We start from the raw sequence: 13,140 nt of genomic DNA, 5'->3' as shown, positions 1-13,140 counted from the left end.
ATTTAAAAAGTGGAGTTGCAGCCCTCAACTGATGTTTATGTTGTCATTTTGTGTATTGGCCACCAGTTGGATGATTGCAGTACCAGTTTTAGCCACAAGTTGTGTTATTGCAATACCAGTTTTGGTCACAATCCTACATACTGTTCCTTTAAGATGAAATTGCAATAAAAACACAATGTTGTTTCAGCTGCTGTGCATGCCCACGGGTTGGCAAGCACATTACGCGACTGTATAGAGCCCGTCCACCAGTCTTTATCAATTGAAAGGTGGGACATCCACTGCCAGTGCTGCCATATTTCGCGTTGCATAGCGTGCTGCAGGGATGAGGTATTTTTGTAGGCAAAACCCAAAAGCGAGTTAACATTTTACTGCCCCTTAAGTTTTGTGCACACCAAAACTTTTAAACGCGGCTGAAACGCCTGGACAACGCCGAATGCCAGCTGTTTTTTTAGCTGAGTGCCAGCTTTCTTCAGCTGAGCGCTTTGGTAGCTGTGATACTTTAGCTGTGAGCCGGTTGGTTGATGTGGTAATGCCCCAACCCTCCTCCACTGTGATTGGACAGCCGTGTGAGGACTGACATTGACGAGCTGAGCTTTTTACCCATAGTTGAATATTTTTCAACTCTCGGCGTTCAGCGGAAGAAAACCGCTAGCTGCTGGCTAATTTGAAAAACGCCAAGCTTCCATTGGAAACAATTGAAAACATGCGCCGGCTGCATGATGTGCACGCCCCCTTAGTTTTCTAATATGAATTGTTGTTTGCAAATGCCGATTTAAATTCGCCAATGTTAAGTAATATTTCTGGCTAACAGAGTTGTGATAGTCTATAAAGCATTAGTAACAATGGATTAAAAATGACCAATCAATCAATCAATCAATCAATCAATCAATCAATCAATCAATCAATCAATCAATCTATCAATCAATCAATCAATCAATCAATCAATCAATCAATCAATCAATCAATCAATCAATAATTGCATTAGTTCAAGCAGGTCAGCTGATCATGATGTCTTGCAATACAATTAGGTTATTAGCTGTTTTTCAACTTGAAATTATTAGTTGACTCAAAAAAGTTAAATGGTAAAGTAAAAATGACAAGTAATATTGATTATTAAATTGAATTAACTCAAAATTTTAAGGCATTTAGGTAACTTTTAAGGTGCAGTGTGTACATTTTAGCAGCATCTAGTGGTGAGGTTGCAAATGGCAACCAACGACTCAGTCTACTGCCGAACCCTCGCTTCTGAAATGCATAGAAGGAGCTACGATAGCCACCACCGGACAAACATTTCATCATCAGAGACAACTTAGTAAAAAAGTTTGTCCGTTAAGGGCTTCTGTAGAAACATGGTGGCACAAAATGGCTTCTTCCATTTAAGGGGATCCTCGGTAGCCTGGGTGCCAGCCGATCTTACCCCCGCCCACCACGATTTGAAAAACGGGGAAGATCGGTCTGGGGATTCACCGTTGAGAAGCTACTATGCGAATACGAAAACCGGCCGACGAATCAAATTGTCAGGGCGGGCTTTATATGATGATGGACAGATGATCAACAGTAACGTATCAACCACGTCACCAAAGAGCGCGTGTGTTCAATCTGTTTACAATGAAATGGCTGCCGCTGGTGAATTCAGATGTGTGGATTCTGACATTAAGTCTGTTCTAAAAGATATCGACAGAGCATTGATTTAAAAAGAGGAACAGAGAAACGCGATCACGGCATTTGTTTATGTTTTCGCCGTCCTTTCTATGGAGGACAAAGTTAAAGAAGCAACTGAAATGGGTATCATGGCGATGCAACTCGGCGTGCACGACGAGATGGATATAATTAGCGGTCGTTGCCAGCTTCTTTTCGGAAGCCTGGAATCGTGACTGCTGAATAAGTGGAGGGACATGCTAGGCTCCGATATTTTTCAAGCCAACGTAATGGGTAGCTATCGTCGTGGATGAAGTTCACCTAACATACAAATGGTAAGAGATAGTCTTACTGTATGACTTAGTAAATACTTAATGTTGTGATATAAATGAAATGTTGTAAACATAGTAGTTGTTGATGTACCTTCGCTAACTCAGACTTAGTATAATTACAATGATGCGAAATTACTAGCAGTTCGGTCAGGCTGCTAAAGACGCCATTTCAACATCACACACTCTGTTGCTCTGATTGGTCGTATGTCTATCCAATTGAGTGCAGAGGCATTTTTCGGTTGAGACACGCCTCATAATTTTAACTCAATGGAGCGGTATCAGACTCAAATTCTGACTAGAATTGAGTATGACAACGTCAGGCTAGATCCTCGGTGTATGTAGATAAAAACGTCTCATTCTAAGGTTATAAAACATAACGGTTCATTTTAAAAGGTCTTTATTACACCACTGATAATATAGTTTTGTATATTATTTTGCATTTCTTTCAAGAGATCCTTCTAAAAATTACACACTACACCTTTAAATTGAAGCAACTTTTTATCTTTTACCCTTTGTGTACTACTTCTTGGGAATTTTTATGAATGCAAACATTGCTGGAAACATTTGGTATGATGTAAGTACACAAGTCAGCAAAATATATAACAAAAGTTTTTAATGCATTCAATGATTTGTAAAGTTTTTAATGTTGACTCGGTGCATAGTACAGTACTGTGTTTCTAATAAAGTTTAAGATGAGGTTGTGGAAAATACTAGTAAATAATTGTATTACTGCACAAACAACTGCATGAAATCCTACAGGTTTATATTATCTTTACACTGGTGGGTTGTGTTTTTGTCCTTAATTCCAGATAAGCAGAGGGCTGAATCTCTGTAACTAGTGGCCTTCGTTCATTTGTTTGTTCTCTCAGCTACCTCTCTACTACATTGATCTCATTACATTTAAATATTCCTCATGTTCCCTAGGAATTTGTGCTACGGGAACTAATAGATCAGTTTTAGGATATGTTCATTCCTGCTCACTGGAATTTTATACCAGCAGTCTACACAGTCTTTAATGTGTTCTTGTACTTTGTTTATCAAGTGCCCAATCAATGTATATTATGCAAATGAAATGATGTGTATCTTGTAATGTTACTCTGTTGGACCTGTGCCTTTACCCCTGAGGGCTGTGATTCGCTGCTCTCCTTGCTGTCCATGCATGGATGGACGGGGAGCTCGCCCGGAACAGAAACATACCGCCAACACCAACAGATTCCTTCAGCTGTCGATAAGTCTATCTAAGATGTTATTTTACCAAATTAGTCGTGACTGTGTTAATGTTAAAGTGAATTTTTGGTTGTCATGGAGTTATATTATCGTATTATTTACAGCAGTTATTGCAAATTAAACTTTGTAAATAAAACTTAAACAGTTGGGTAAAAAACATATATTTTTCCGGCATGTGGAAATAGGTTAAGAAAAAACATAAAATGTCAACATAAAAATAAAACATATTCATCTAGTTTTAACACTTCTATCTTTGAACTACAGTTGTACAAAACATCTCTGAGATTTTCAACGAATACATTCTCAACTCTCTTGCTAAACTGTGTTTGTATGAATCATCGTACATGTCAGCTTAATTTAATGTGACCTTCACTGCCTGTACTAGCTTAGATAATATCAAGCTCTTGTCCGAATCCCATAACCATTTTAATAAGAATGACACGTATACAGTACATATGTGGTCTGACTGTTGAGAGCTGAATTAATGCATGGACAAAGGACAAAACGTCTTGTCTTTTGTCTGACTTTGAACATTTGTATGAGAAAAGCCTTCATGTTAAAGACATAAAGTTTTAATTAAGAATGGAAGCACAAAGACACGATATGAACGCCTAGAACTCAATCTGCGGAGACTTTGCAGAATGAATAGGATAAATTAATGTTATTAACTTTATTCATTATTCATGTTCACAGAGGGAGGCAGATTATGAGCTAATATTGTCTGTGAGCGAACCAGGAAAAAAACAAAGAACGCATAAAACTAATAAACCAAATAGATTCAAACACTCTGTGGCAAACAGTTGCATCACTTTTGCGTCCCAGGATTTCAGCAATGAAAACTTGCCTAATATTTACAACCACATGCAATCCTAAACATGCTTAAATAGGACAGTGTTACGTAAAACACAAGAACCCAACCGCAGTTTTACGTAACTAAAAACGTACAAACTAAGTCCTAAAGTATCCTTTATATAAATATGGTATGTGAAATAATTTCTTTGAGGAATCAAGCACAAAAACATCATTTATAAGTGAATTAATGAATGATCATAGTCATATTAAGGCAATGTTCAAATAGAATTGGAACAGAATCCCACGGCAGATCTATACATTTTGTTGTACACCTTTCAGAATATGTAATTCAATAATAAAAACAAGCTCTGAGTCTGTGTGTGTGTATGTGTGTGCGTGTGTGTGTGTGTGTGTGTATGTGTGTGAGTGGACAGCAACTCCATTGCTGGATAGATAAAACCGATCTTGACACATGACAAAAGGATCCCTTTCATCTACAGCCCAGAGTGTGTCTTTTGACCACATAAAAGACATCACCCATAGACACTCGCTCTCTGAGAGAACTAATCCTATTTTCAGCGCATGAGTCCATGTGTGTTGAGACATGAAGGACATAGCATCAGTCCTCTTCAGCTGTTACCGCTGCCCATGTGATCAGACGGAGCGTTGCCATGGGGCGCCACCAACGCTCATCCTATCAGTGCAGTCAGAAAGAATGAGATCGACTGGAAGCGAAAGATATACTGCGGTTAGTCGGGACATGATTATTCATGAACACTCATCCGATGCCAGTTATTGTCAAGACATGAGTAGGATGGATTGATGGATTAAGAGGCGGTTCGAAGTATAGCATGAATACTAATTGCATTATTTCTGAAGTATATGGTACAAACACTTTGCACATTATGCAAATTTTCTGCATGCACAGAATACCGGGAAGTCTTCATGCATTTGTCAAAATGTATAAAAATACACGCAAAGCACACTGGGTAAAATATTGCATGGCATAATGGAATACACTTAAATGACATGGAGCTAAACACAACTGTAATATTTAACATGTTTTGACTCATTTTTTCTTCTTCCAAAAGGTTAAAAGTTCTTTATGAAACCATACAGCCAAAATTAGTTTTTTACTGCATTATTGCACCTTTTCTATCAGAAAAATATACATTATTCACCATGTAGACTAGCCTGGTCCAACCAGACTCTCGTACATTCATTTCATTTGTACAGAGAGACTGGCCACGCTCCATTGCAAAGCGTTACTTCCGTTAAGGAGGGTCCTCTGTTGAAGTTTAAAACTATTGGATCTGCCCAGAGTCACTCTGAATCTGCCATAACCAATCGCTAAAGTTTGGTCGTGACGTATGTCACTCAGTCTGGCGCACGACCTCAAGGTCATCGTTCTTAGCCACCCCCCTCTGTTCGCTGATTGGACCTGCAGGAGAAAACAAAACTCTACACAGCAGTACCAGACGTTGTGCTGAAGCGAAATGAAAATTAAGCGGAAGCACGTAGGAGGGCGGAGCCAGGCTACATGTAGACTACACACGGTAAAGAATATTGTCAAAAATGGTCCCAAGCTGTCCCTCTGGCAGGACCTAATGTGTACGATATAGCTACAGATATGTATATGTTTTATTACAGATATCAGTGGACTACGGGCCAGATCTGAACCGGATCCGCACCGGAACTGCTGACTTTTGCACTCTCTGATACAAATACGCACTTTTTGAGGAACTAATTTGAACTCTTCAGATGCAAATGTGTGCTTTTTGAAAGGGCACAACCCCAGTGATGTATAGGGATTATTTTGACCCCATTTTCTTCTGACAGTGCACTAATGGCGCTTTTCTATTGCATAGTACCCCATGGGTTGGGTCGGGTCAGCTTACTTTTGGGGGCTTTTCCACTGGGTACAGTACGTTGTACCCAATAAATTTTTAGTACCACCTCAGTTGGGGTTCCAACCGAGGTGAGCTGATACTAAAACGTGACGTGAAAGCACTAAACGCAATTTACCTTCGTGCTTGCGCTGTCTCAAGCAAACCTGTTGTCATCTGTGCTTTGTTGTAAGTCCCCAAACTTCTTTTTAGTGGTGAAAAACATTCACAGGCTGAGAATCAGGAACAACATTACAGTGTTTTCCTTGCAGTTTGTGGTGGCACATCTGCGACGCGCACATATGCACGGCATTTTTGCAACTTAGCGGAACACGTCGACTGATTCCACAGGTGTTACAAATAAATTAATGTATGGGAAACACTGCATTCCCATGATGCTCGCTTCCATGTTTTGTATGATGTCACAGCAGTAGGCAGCACAAATATAATGACCGTAGACTGTAAAAAAAAGATGGACGATATAACGTCGCCTCCCTCCATTGTATTGAATTGAAGCCAAAAATGTCCGACCATGGTTGCCGCCATGTTACGTAAAAACGTCAGTTTGGAGCCAAGGGATGCGCAGAAGGAATATCAAATTTCCGTCCAAACGCTCGCGCGACCAATTCAACCACGCCAATCATAAAGACACGCCCCGTTTCTATAGCATCAAATTACTAGCTAAAATGACATTTATCATAAAAACACTTGAACATATATCAGCGTGATAACAATTACTTGAAAGGACCAAAACCATCTTTCGGAAACTTTTATTGGAAGTGTAAATTCAATTCGTTTGAATGGAGAGGGCGGGGTTTATGACTTGTACTGCAGCCAGCCACCAGGGGGCGATCAAAGAGCCAGCGGCTTCATTTTTCAAGACTTATGAGGCACATAAGTCCCTCCCACTCCCTCCCACTCCGAAGTGCTACTAAACTTGGGAAATGGGAAAAAAAGAGAAAAGCTTACCAAGCCAAAGTAAGGTGAGCTGACACGACCTGACCAGTGGGATACTATGCAATGGAAAAGTGCCATAAAGCAGGTAAATTTAACCAAAGCGACATACGAATGAGGAACATCACACACAATCTATGAATGAATGAATGAATGACTTTATTGTCATTTTACAAGTGCAACGAAATTGAGTACGAAATCATAAATATCAAAATAAGCATAAAAATCAATAATCTAATAAATAGTACACAAAAGTCAACAATACTATAACAACCTCAATGCTAAACTTGTAAAGCAGCACATAAGATTATAAGAAGTGGTTCTAATTATGGTTGTGGTTTTCCATTTCATCCTTAACATATGTTTGGAACACGTTTTCCATTCCGAACACAGCCAGAGATATAAACAGGGAAAAGGAGAAAAGAGGAGAGAGTGACGTGAAAAACTATCAGAGATGAAGACAATTAGCCAAATGCATAAACCGGTCTAATGATGCAGTGCACAAGCACGCAGCTGCAGCAGATGTGTCTCAAATTGCAGCTCTGCAGCAGGCAGCGTGTTTTGGTTTGTGTGTGTGCGCATGTGTTTGCACATGTGCAAGCCTTGGCATGTGTTGCCGTTAGACCCCAACTGTGGTTGTTTCAGATGGATGTCTGAAATTGGCTTCCAAATTGGCCAACTACACCAAACTAGAAGATCCAGCTTGTAATCCTCCAGGGGCGATCAAATTAACCCATCAAAATCTCATCTGATAAGAAGCTGGACTCTTGCTGTGTGTGTGTGTGTGTGTATGTGTGTGTGTTTAGTGCTCGTTCGGTCCGAGGTGGACTTGTCACAAAGTGATAGAGCGGAGCAACAGCATTCCCACAGGACCTTAAATCCTGTTCACGGTCCTGGAGCAGAACTGAGCTCTTTCTCAATCTCCCTCACACACAAACTTGAAGAATGATCCGATGCCATGACCACAGCACTCAAACACAAAAAAACATATTCACAAACTTCTGTAATACTGTTGCAATAAAAGTCAAATGTTCAGAAGACTTTTGCCCCTGAAGCGTATATACACCCGACCACCCACCTCACACTGAGCTTGTGTTTGGAGGATTTGTCCTTCTTTAATTCATGGAGAGCTGTAGTGTTGCGGCATTCCTTGACTCTCACATACCTCATTTTATCAGCACTAGGAGAAAACACCTCGAGCGGAACACAACGTGATATACTGAAGCAGACACGACCTCTCCGGGTTAATCTTCTTCTATCTAACATGTACCTATCTGCAGAAAACGCAAAGGTCCAAAACAGGTTTATATCTCAGAGGATTATTACAGAAAGGCTAGACCGTGATGATGAAAACATAAAGTAGTTTGCCATGTGGCCTTTTATAACAGACAGTGCCCGATCCGGGGCCTGATCTGAAATTCTTCCACGCATTTCCAGCACAGAGAAACCTGCTGGTCTTGAATTAGGAACAGATCAGGGGATGGAGATATGGTGATTTTCGAAACAAGTGCATTCTTAACAGCAACAACTCAATCATTTTGCACCATATACCTCATTTTGGTGGTTCAATCTAACCTGAAGGGGCATTAAAAGCAAATATTGTACAAACCCCCCCCCCCCCAGACACTGAACTCCACAGTAAATATCGAACAAGAGATGCACAAATATTAAATTTTTCCACCGATCACGATAGCTGTTTATTCCGACTAATATCTGCCAATACCGATAGTTTGGTTATATTAACTTGCATAAACTAAATTCTGAAGATTAACTTTTCTGAATGTTATTCCTTCATATAATGACTGTCGAACCTTAAACTAGTGATGTTTTGTTTTACATTTTCTATACACAGAAATCTAATTTATCCAGCCCAGTCACACGAAATTCCTTTACCTAAAGTCAAGTAATTTTTTGATTTCTTTTCGTGATATTGTAACGAATTTCCGCGTTTTCCGTGATCGTATCACGAATTTCTGTTTGTGTGTCATTGTCACGTATTGGTTACTTAACTATTTTGTTCTATTTTCTTACCATTTTTGCTTCGATTTAGGGTTAGATTTACATAAAATTACATCCTTAACCAAACCCAACTCTAACCCAACTCTAACCCTAACGTCAGGCGAAAATATTTTAAAATTTAGAAAATATAAAAAATCAGAAAAAATAGTATAAACCAGTACTTCAAGTGACATCCTAAAGCAAACACCAAATCTAAACCGAAGCGAAAATGGTTTGAAAATAGAAAAAAGCAGTTGAGTAACCAATACGTGACACTGACACATAAACAGAAATTCGTGATACGATCACGAAAAACCGGGGAAATTCGAGACATTCTCACGAAAAAGAATAAAACAATTACGTGACTATTTATCGCATGTTCCTGTTCTCTTTTAATTGAAAGGACTCTTTTGATTGGCCACGACTACCCGCTGTTTTTAAACTATCGACCGATAGCCAACAGTGTGAAAATTGCTTTTATCGACTGATACTAATTATTGGCTGATACATGGGTGCATCTCTATATCAAACTATCATGGCATGACCATCTGATATCATCTACTATCAGGTCACATTACATTTAACTCTTTCCCCACCATTGACGAGTTAACGAGAAAACCCTTCTCTGCCAATGACGAGTTTTTCCGGCAATCCATATTTCCGCTATTATGCACCAGGTGGGACTCTCACCTTACTTATGAAACCCAGAAGTGTCCCCACAGGGCAAACGGTATAAACTCTGTGTATGTTTTTATCTTCGCTCTGAATCTGATCTCTATCAAAACACAATTATCTCAGCTTTTCGCTGAAAATTTGGTATTTTTGAAGAAACCTACCCATATTTGAGAGGTGATATAAAGAGAACAAGGATGAAACTTTTTTGTTGTTGTTGTTTAAAAGCAGATGGTCTGTTCTTTTGTTGGATATATTGTATATTTATATATTTAAAGAAGAACATTTTCTGGAAGGCATTAAACTTTTGTAAAAATAAAACAAAAATGCTGGCGCTGGCAACTTTTTTAAAACGCTGGCGGGGTAAGAGTTAATATAGAATGGCAGTCAGACTCTGTTCCACAATTTTTTGCGCAGGAAGAGAATGTGTGAACAAAAGAGAGAGAAGTGAATGGGTTGAATATGGTAGTTTATAATGGTAATTATCATCACACTTCAGTGCTGAATCGGATCCACAGGCTTAAAACTCAAATGAGCTAACCACGACAGTAAAACTCATAGCCGAAAGCCATCAGAGCATATTAGCAGGCAAATGTACAGGAACTAACAAATTAACATGCACTGTAACTATAAATTCATTTGTGTGCGAAAATGAGAAAGATAAAGAGAAGACCCCCTTACAAATGTAGAGAAACCCAAATATAGTGGAGATGTTCATAAAATTCTACAAGAGACTACAAAGACCAAAGTGTAGTTTTGACATGCAATTTGGTCGGCATCGAAGACGACTTTCCGGCCGATAGAGTTGTTTATTTACTCATGCTGTCTGTGTTGTTTAAGCACTCGATTTACAGAAAAATTAGCAAATTGTGCAAACACATCCACAACACCTGAGCGCATTTTCATGGTTTTGAATGCTGGGTTGTGGAGGATGCTCCACAATCCAGATGCTTTTAATTTGACGCAATAAAATTTCAAATACGCAAGCTATCAGCCTGATCTCACCACGTTTCTTACATATTTTATGGGTTGGCTAATTCATAAGAATTTGCACGAAGTTAATTGTGCAAAATGACAATTATCATAAAAAAAAATGAAACCCCATCCCTAACCCCAACGTCACAGGGGCAAAGGTAAATCGTAAAAGAAATTACAAATGTGGTCGTATGAATACAAATTAGCCATCTTGTAAAATATATACAAGTTGGACCTACACATCTGTACAAATGCTTGAACGTAACACTTATTTCCATCATTTGGGTAATCCTTGATAAAAATGACATAATGATCAGTAGAAAATTTACAAAAACAATTATTCACGACCTGTCGGAGATAACGCAACATTAGTTGTAAATAGCATAGAGCGCAACCAATAATAAGCCTTATTTGCATACGAGGCATGTTTGCGCTTAAAACAATAATCGATTTTTAAATAAGACGCAGCGTCTGCTTAAACTTGTGGGTGGTTGGTGAATACGATTAGGAAGTTTGCGTACCATGCAAAGAACTACGAGCCCAAGCGGCACTGTTAGCGAATTCGCCCCAGTATGTTTATTCGCAGTGGAACTCCCACTATAAGAAATGTATTTTTCAGTGGGGAACTCATGTGGGTTTGTAGCAGACTAACAGGCAGTTCATCTAATGAGAGTTTCTCAGACAATGGCCCACTGCAGAGCACATTAAGAGAGATATGAGCAATCTGAGCGCATCAACCACACTGTGCAGAAACAGCAGTGAAATCCAGACCCAAAATGATGTAACCGAGCCCCCAGAGAGTCACAATGTTCTGACAGGAATTTCATTATAGATTTTATTCTAAGGATTTATCCCTCCATCTTATGACAATGGTAGGGTGTTATAGATCACTCGTGATAGGTGACCACAGGGCAGGAAGCAGTTTCCCTTTATGACAGCTGAAGTTTCTCTCTAACTTGAGCCTTGCTGGGACTCACTAAAGCCTCCTAAACTGGCCTACCATAAGAGTTGTGATCTAGAACGTTCCATCACAGGGAGAATCTAAATCACTGCCCGGACGATGGCAAGAAATCAAATCCAAAGGCCGGCTTGCTAATTCACAGTTGACAGCAGTAGTCTTTTCACTTGTTCTACTGAACTAACTCCAAGAACCTTTCAAAGTTTTAACATCAAAAGCTTTAAAACTGGCTGAAGTGTGTATGATTGGAAGATGAAGTGCACTGGATGTCAAAGATTGCGTTTATAATTTAGATGTTGCTCATAGATCTTTTAGCTATTATGGAGGGTCTTCAAAGTTTTATGTGGACTTGAAAACTTGAAAACTTTCTCACTGTTATATCTAACATTTCTAGAGAAGAGAATAGGAAAAGTGAAGTCTGGTTTCATTTCAGTTATGAATTTCATTTATTCATAGTCCAGATAGTAACCCACTTCTAGCCAAAATCAACTTGAAATTGGTTGGATGACATGTTTGCCAAAATAATTTGAGAAATTATATTCCATCATGTAAGCGAAGTCAACAGTGATTACAATGTGTTTGATTTCAATTATTTATTTAGACGTTAAAATTTTCACAGACAGCCCAAACTTGTCTTAGCCAAGACATTTGGGCTGTGTTTGGATGGCTAGATGTCTTTTAGACACTTTAATAGCTTGCTGGGTACAGTTCAAACTTTTAGTTGAAATGTACTTTCATAATATAAATGTACTGTAGTCTTCTTAAATGGCACCTATTATGCAAAATACACTTCCAAACACAAGTTGGAATGGCCTCTAATGGGCTCTATCATACACCCGGCGCAAGTGTCTTTTGCTAGTTTCAACCCGGCGCATTTTCACGTTTAGCGCCATGTTGTTTAAATTGCAAATGTATTTGTGCCCCAATTTTGCGCCCATGGGCGTTCTGGTCTGAAAACGAGGTGTGTTTAGGCACATTGTTGGCGCGTTGCTATTTTGAGGCAACTAAAATAGACTACGCCATTGACCAACAAAAACCTGGTCTAAAGTCTAAAGTCAATGGCGCAATATTGTTTTTGTTATTTAATGAGCGTGTTAGTAATATGCGCCTATAAACAGGGCAACAACGCGCGTTAGCTTATCACGTGGATGCGCAGCAGCACAAAAACGTTTTAAAATATGAAAAATCAAAGGATTAAAATGTAAAAGATTATTATTGAGTCTCTTGGACATAAATGAAGACCGATTATGAGATGTTAGAAGGCGTAAAGAGCTGCTTCACCTGTAGCCTGGTAAGTAATTAAATGTTTTGGTTTAAACAAATGCAAATATTGCATCTATTTTTTTATGTAAATCCACAGATTTATTTTATATGATGACTTTGTACCTGTGGTACACCCAATCCTTGTTTTTTAATCCCCATTAAACCAAAGCAGTCTCATAGACATGCCATTTTGATTCTCTTATCAATGTGAGGTCACTCTGATAAAGCTCCGCCCACTTACAGTCCTGCATTACCATAATTTCCACCCTCAGCGAGTTGTACTCTGTCCACTAGATACTATTGTCTCAGACTGTATTAATCAGATCTATTTTACGGTAAAAGCTCACCATCTGTTTGTAAAGAACTGAGGAACTGTAGCTCATTTCCATTTAAAGGTACAGATATTAAAACAGCACATTTTTGCTCCCACCCAAATGGGGTTATT

This window comes from Misgurnus anguillicaudatus, chromosome 18 (genome assembly GCF_027580225.2).
Source record: "Misgurnus anguillicaudatus chromosome 18, ASM2758022v2, whole genome shotgun sequence".
NCBI classification, from domain to species: Eukaryota; Metazoa; Chordata; class Actinopteri; order Cypriniformes; family Cobitidae; genus Misgurnus; species Misgurnus anguillicaudatus.
This window is presented reverse-complemented; position numbering follows the sequence as displayed.